This window comes from Myotis brandtii, unplaced genomic scaffold (assembly GCF_000412655.1).
Source record: "Myotis brandtii unplaced genomic scaffold, ASM41265v1 scaffold1609, whole genome shotgun sequence".
Taxonomy (NCBI): Eukaryota; Metazoa; Chordata; class Mammalia; order Chiroptera; family Vespertilionidae; genus Myotis; species Myotis brandtii.
This window is the reverse complement of record NW_005355879.1, coordinates 129,237-135,780: the sequence shown is the minus strand read 5'-3', so window position 1 is coordinate 135,780 and position 6,544 is coordinate 129,237. Positions and strand designations below refer to the sequence as shown.

General features: G+C 49.4%; 1 protein-coding gene across 1 annotated transcript in view; it reads right to left on the bottom strand.

Annotated features, from left to right (window-relative positions):
• FAM111A (family with sequence similarity 111, member A) overlaps positions 1 to 1,135 on the bottom strand; it is a 9,263-nt gene extending 8,128 nt beyond the window's left edge. Inside the window, exon 1 of the mRNA XM_014536334.1 lies at positions 820 to 1,135. The gene's annotated coding sequence lies outside the window, so the exon portion shown is untranslated. The remainder of the gene's footprint in view (positions 1 to 819) is intronic.
• Between the last annotated feature and the right edge of the window lie 5,409 nt (positions 1,136 to 6,544).

Genomic DNA, 6,544 nt, shown 5'->3' with positions numbered 1-6,544 from the left:
CGGGGAGGGTGTGGGAGGAGCCGGGGCCCTGAGCTTTCCCTGGGCTCTGATTGCCTGGCAATGGCGAGGAGCGGAACAGCGCGTCCAGGACCTGAGCTGCGGGGCAAACAGCCCACCAGCGCGGCCCCAGGGCGCTTCAGGCACTGCACTGCGAGTGGGCGGCTGGGGAGGGACTAGCATCCCGGGCCACACCGGGTGGCCGCTGTGGAAAATCGCCCAGACCCCACAGAGGCAGCGGTCTGGATCCCGAGGGCGCTGTCCACGCCCTGCGCCCCACCAGCTTCCAGGGACCCAAAGGCCCCGAAGCCGGCAGCAAGCAGCCCGCTCCTGCGGTGGAGTCTGTGCGACTTGGCCACCGCCCTAAAGGCAGGGAAGAAACCCCCACCACCCCCACCACCACCACCACCACCACCACCACCAACACCAACAAAATTGGAGGGTGTCTCTCAGCAAACTCTCTCCCTACACCCCGCTGGGCATCTCAGTTTCCTCATTTGTAAATTAAGAAGCTTGGCTCAGGTTACACTTTGTGCCTGTGAATCGCCTCCCCCCCTGTGGACTTGTGACCAAGGAAAGTAGGGGGCCCCACCCTCCAGGATCACCATGCAGGACTTCTGGAACTGCTCACAGCGTGTCAGTTGGAACAGCTGCCTAGACGGTCTCCAAGTGACTTCCCAGGTGTAAAAGTATTCAGCTTGGAAGGTGGGGAGCAGGAAGGGGGTCCCACAATGGGAAGCTGCCTATCCACCCCTCCATACCGCCATGCCAATCACCCCCTGAGACCTCCAGGCCCCACCCAAATGCAGAAGAACCACTCACAGAAGCGGAGGATCTGCCCCAACCGTGCCAGTGACCGCTGCAGTGGGAGTGGAGCTTTGCAGATGGCGCGCAGCTGGCTCTCCCTTGAACTGCCACCCCGCAGGAAGTTAGAAAGCCCGCGCTTCTCACCGGACACAGCTTGTGGCCAATAGAAGGCCAGGTTGCTGCCGCCAAAAGGCTTGCCAGAAAGGGCGGGCAGATTGGCGAGTTTCAGGCCCTAGGATCCTGCTGTGCCCCACTGCGTCTTTCGCAACTTGGTCCACAGGCAGTTTCCACCTTCAGTGACCGACTTTGGCAATTCTGTCCTTCCATTTCCCCCCCCACCCCCACCTCCCACACACACACACACCTTTCCGGGTCCATTGTAGTCGCCTGAGAAGCTGAGCCAGGGCGGAGAGGATGTGGGAGGAGCCAGGGGACCCGTGATTTCCTGGCGGGAACAGATTGCACTGAGCGGGAACAGTGCTCCAGGCGACCAGAATTGCTTTGTGCGCCCAGTCACCGCTCCCCTGCTCCCTGCCCCTGGGTGCTTTGTGCCGGGTGGGCGATGCCTTCAGAAGCCGCGAGGTGGGCGACTGTGGTGGGACGAGCATCCCAGGCCAGACCTGGGGCCGCTGCAGAAAATAGGTCCAGCTCCCGCGGGCGTCAATTCAAGCCCTGTGCTTCACCAACTCCCATGGGACAAAATGGCCCCAAAGCAGACAGCTGAGGTCTAGTGAGATTTGGGGACCCCCACTCTGCCTCCCACTTTCCCACAGACAAATGAGTCAACTTGTCAGAGGGGCTGAGGCACAGCAGACGGTGCCCAGCAGGAGGAAGAGGCCAGCACCGCACCCCTGGTGTCCAGGAAGCGCCTTACTAGAGGGTCCTCATGGAGGACTCCACAGTCAGGCATCTCCCAGCAGATGATCAGAGAGTGCTTTGCAAGGGGCTTGAGGAAACACCTTACCCTTTAAGAACCGGAATAAGAGCAGATGCCTTCAGTATTGGGTGCTATGTTAGAACAGTTGGTCAAAGAGGAGAATATTTTGGGTAGGCAATGATGGTGACAATTCTTTTCAACTTACAGAGAAATAGATGTTTATGTGAAAGCTGATGGTGTTGGTGGAATAATCGGGGAAGCTTCCCCTAATTTGACCTAAAGTAATGTAGACACTGAGAACTACCATCACTGCTTTGATTCTGGGTGCTGGGTGGGGTTTGCAGAGAGCACACGTTAAGAGCAAAATTGTAAAAGTAGTATAAAAAAGTTAGAAAAAAATAAAAAAATGGAGTTTTACAAATTCCAATTCTTCTTTAATTCATCCGAAAGTGGTACAGGTGACTGGTACCGACAGGGATACAGAGGTGGAGAACAAATTATTGTATGAGGGGACTTCTGGTTGTCTCTCTCTCTCTCTCTCTCTCTCTCTCTCTCTCTGAATCTGTAGATGTTAAAATGTTAGGAGGAGCTAGAGGTGGTAGAGAATGGTGCTGTGGAAATTGTCTGACATCTCTGGGGACAGAATTTGCTCAGGAATGGTTTGTTTATGGATGTGGTGTTCCAGAAATGAGAGAAAAAGATGGATCTCAACAAGTTCTGTGCTTTCGACTTGAGCAACTAAAAGATAAAGTCTCTTAGCTAATATGGGCAAATCTGAGGGAGGGGCTGCTGTGTGTGCTAGGAATGGTGTGTGTGTGTGTGTGTGTGTGTGTGTGTGTGTGTGTGCAAGCATGCACACATGAGTGAGTATATCAATAATTCTGCTTTCGAAGTGCTGACTTCCATGGGTTCATGAAGCAGTCTCTACCCAAAAGCAGTGGCTTGTTCCCTGACTTGGCCAGGCCTGACTTTATTTTTTTCCCCATTTTTATTTTTATTTTTTATTTTTTATTTTTTTAAATATATTTTATTGATTTTTTACAGAGAGGAAGGGAGAGAGATAGAGAGTTAGAAACATCGATGAGAGAGAAACATCGACCAGCTGCCTCCTGCACACCCCCTACTGGGGATGTGCCCGCAACCAAGGTACATGCCCTTGACCGGAATCGAACCTGGGACCTTTCAGTCCACAGGCCGACGCTCTATCCATTGAGCCAAACCGGTTTCGGCTTTTTCCCCATTTTTAAAAACATTTTTATTGATTTCAGAGAGGAAGAGAGAGAGATAGAAACATCAATGATGAAAGAGAATCATTGTTCGGCCGCCTCTTGCACGTCCCTTACTGGAGATCGAGCCCGCAAACCAAGCACGTGCCCTTGACCGGAATCAAACCCGGGACCCTTCAGTCCACAGGCTGACGCTCTATCCACTGAGCCAAACCAGCTAGGGCCAGGCCTGGCTTTAGTATTTGATGCATTCCCACATCTTCCAACAATGTGAGTGCTCTTTACCAGTCTATGGGGCTGGTAAAGACCACACTCAACAGTAAATTTACTTTTACACAGCAGTAAATTTGCCTCACCTTCTGCCACTTGGCCAAAAGTATTTTTATCACATTTATAATAAAATGCAAACTACTTGCCATATACAACCAACAAGGTGCCTAATATCAAGGGAATGTACAATCGAGGCCTTTTCAGGGTAAACACTGTGTCCCCAGGGGTGTTGAACAATTTCAACAGCACCACATCAACAGCAGCTGAAGGTGAGGTTTCCTTGGTGGCTCTTCAGACTCCTCAAGCCCTGCCTGTTCTGCCACTATTGCCAAGTTGCTATGGGTTTACGTCAAAGCTCTCAGAGCACAGCCACAACACCTGCTCTACTCTGTACCTACAGGTCCAGACCCAGCCAGCTCCAGGCAGTTGGTTTCTTTTTGAGGGTCAGCTTTACACTTAACCCAGAAATGGAAGATGGCCGCTTCAAATGGCATCTTGATAATTATTGCAAGCAACAGTGACTAGTAATGAGGAGCTATTAGGTAGGCTCAAGGAGCCAGGAAACTCTGGGATTAGCAGAAAGGGTGTGCTGGTTGGGATGTCATTACAGATGGACAAAAGTGTTCTAGTACAGCAGTTCTCAACCTGTGGCCTATGGCCACAGGACACCTTTGGGGGTCGAACGACCCTTTCACAGGGGTCGCCTAAGACCATCGGAAAACACATATATAATTACATATTGTTTTTGTGATTAATCACTATGCTTTAATTATGTTCAATTTGTAACAATGAAAATACATCCTGCATATCAGATATTTACATTATGATTCATAACAGTAGCAAAATTACAGTTATGAAGTAGCAACGAAAATAATTTTATGGTTGGGGGTCACCACAACATGAGGAACTATATTAAAGGGTCGCGGCATTAGGAAGTTTGAGAACCACTGGTCTAGTAAGAGCTAAAAATATACACGTCACCCAAGAAACAGAGGATCTTGGAGGCGAGGCAGTCTTTTTCTTTGTGTTCTGCTGAGATATCTCTCTGTGAACTTTTTTCCTTTTAAAAATTTTCACTTTACCTCAAATATAGTTCTCAGTAAATGGCCAACATCATTATCATCAGGAGCCCAAGCTTCTCTCTCTCGCTCTCTGGGTTTTTCTTCCCTCCCATGTTCAGTCCCTGTCTCTTCTTGACCCTCCTGGGCTTTCACTGTTAAGTGTTGACTAGGCATCCCTCCGCGTCCTTCCTCATCTTCCAGTTGGAGTGGATTAGCATCTCTTGTTCTACATGTCAAAAGTAGAATTATTGGTAATACATATGTTATGCAACAGCCTTAGAAGATGGTCTGTTCTTCTCCCATGAGTTCAGAGAGGTCACCTCACTTGGGCTTAGAAGCTGCCCCCTCTTTGAGAGAAGACTGGAGTGGGGTCTCCAACTTGCAGCAACCAACTTAGGGGCAGCCAAACCAAGAGGCCCAGAGATCAGACCCTCTCCCGGAATCCCCTCTCCTGTTGACTCCTTTTTCCAAAGTGCCTAATTTTATCAAGGACTTCCTAGAGGGAAACAGGATAGTGTGCCTATGGCCACAGGACTATTTGGGGTAGCAGGCAGGGGTGTCTGGGAGGAGTTTGACCTTAGAATCTCTCAGCTTATTAGGTCCCTGCAGGGAGACCTTGGGCAAGTTCTCTCCCTTCTTGGGGTCTCCCTTCCCTATTTGTAAGTTAAGGAAGTCTGTCTCTTTGTTCTTCCCTATTCAACTTTGTTCAAACTTATTACTTGGGTAGTTTTGTGTGTGTGTGTTTTTTTTAAAGATAGGTTCTGGGAATTAACCCTTATAGGTTTAAGTTCAATAGGTCTGGGGTGAGGCCCAGTAATATGCATCTTTTATTTTTATTTATTTAATTAAATTTTTTTGGTTAATCCTCACCCAAGGATATTTTTCCATTGATCTTTTAGAGAGTGGAAGAGAGAGGGAAAGACAGAAACATCGATGTGAAAGAAACACATTGATTGATTGCCTCCTGCAGGGCATGGGCCAGGGAGGAACCTGCAACCAAGGTATGTACCCTTGACCAGAATTGAACCTGGGACCCTTTGGTCCACAGGCTGTCACTCTATCCACTGGGCCAAACTGGCTAGGGCTAATCTGCATCTTTTAATAAGCAGAGGCATCAACAGATCTGCCTGAGAAACAGACCAGTGCTTTGCAGAGCTGGCGAGGCACCAGCATCCTCTAGCCAGATGTTAGAATGCAGTCTTAGGCTCCTTTTGCAGACACTCTGATTCAGAGGGGCTAGAGTCGGCAAACTGCGCTCGCAAGCAACATGCGGCTCTTTGGCCCCTTGAGTGTGGCTCTTCCTAAGCCTTAGGAGTACCCTAATTAAGTTAATAACAATGTACCTACCTATATAGTTTCAGTTTAAAAAATTTGGTTCTCAAAAGAAATTTCAATCGTTGTACTGTTGATATTTGGCTCTGTTGACTAATGAGTTTGCCGACCACTGGGCTAGACTATGTCCCAGTAATTTGCATTTCTCAAGAGGTGATGGCAATGATGCTGGCGACCATCCTTAATGCCAGTTGTTAATTTCATTGGTCAAAAACTACTCTAAGTACATTACAAATGTTAACTCATTTTATCTTCATAACAATCATAGGAGGCAGCTACAGTTATCCCCATTTCAAAGGAAACTATGACCATAGAGACGTCAAGAAATTGGCCTCAAGACACACAGCTATTAGCAGAGCCAGGATTAAACCCAAGCAGCCAGACATGATGACATTGCTTTCTCCTCTATTATTCCAATCAGCCTCCACCACCCCAGCCTACTTCTTGGCTCTGCTCCCTTGTAGCCCCGCTCCCCGCTGCCCCCATCCATTCCTCTGTGACACCCTTCCCGCCCCCCTTCCCCCAGCAGGCCCCCCATCGTCTTGGCTCTCTAATGTGCACCTTCAAGGACCACTCTGGCACTTGCAAATGGAGCCCCTAAGAACCACGCCCAGCCCTAGGCCAGCAGCTTTCCCAGCGGCCAGAAGCTTCTTCAGAAAGGATGGAGTTCTGCTTCTGGCCTGCAGATGGCGACAGAGGATAAGCCTGATGGAACCGGACAATACAAGGAGGCGGGGAAAAGGGATATGAGGATTGACACTCATAATGGCCAATGGCAGCACGGTGTCGGTTTGCCCACTCTGATTCTTTGGTGCCCAAAGGCTTCCCACCACTTTAGGGTAATGCGTTTGTGGCCTGGAATGGAAAGGTGGGAATGGGAGATGCTGCGTCATGTGCTCCCTGAAGGTGCACATGTTATTCCAAAGTTGCTCTAGCTTATGTTAACTCAACCTCCCCACCCCCCACTCCTCATC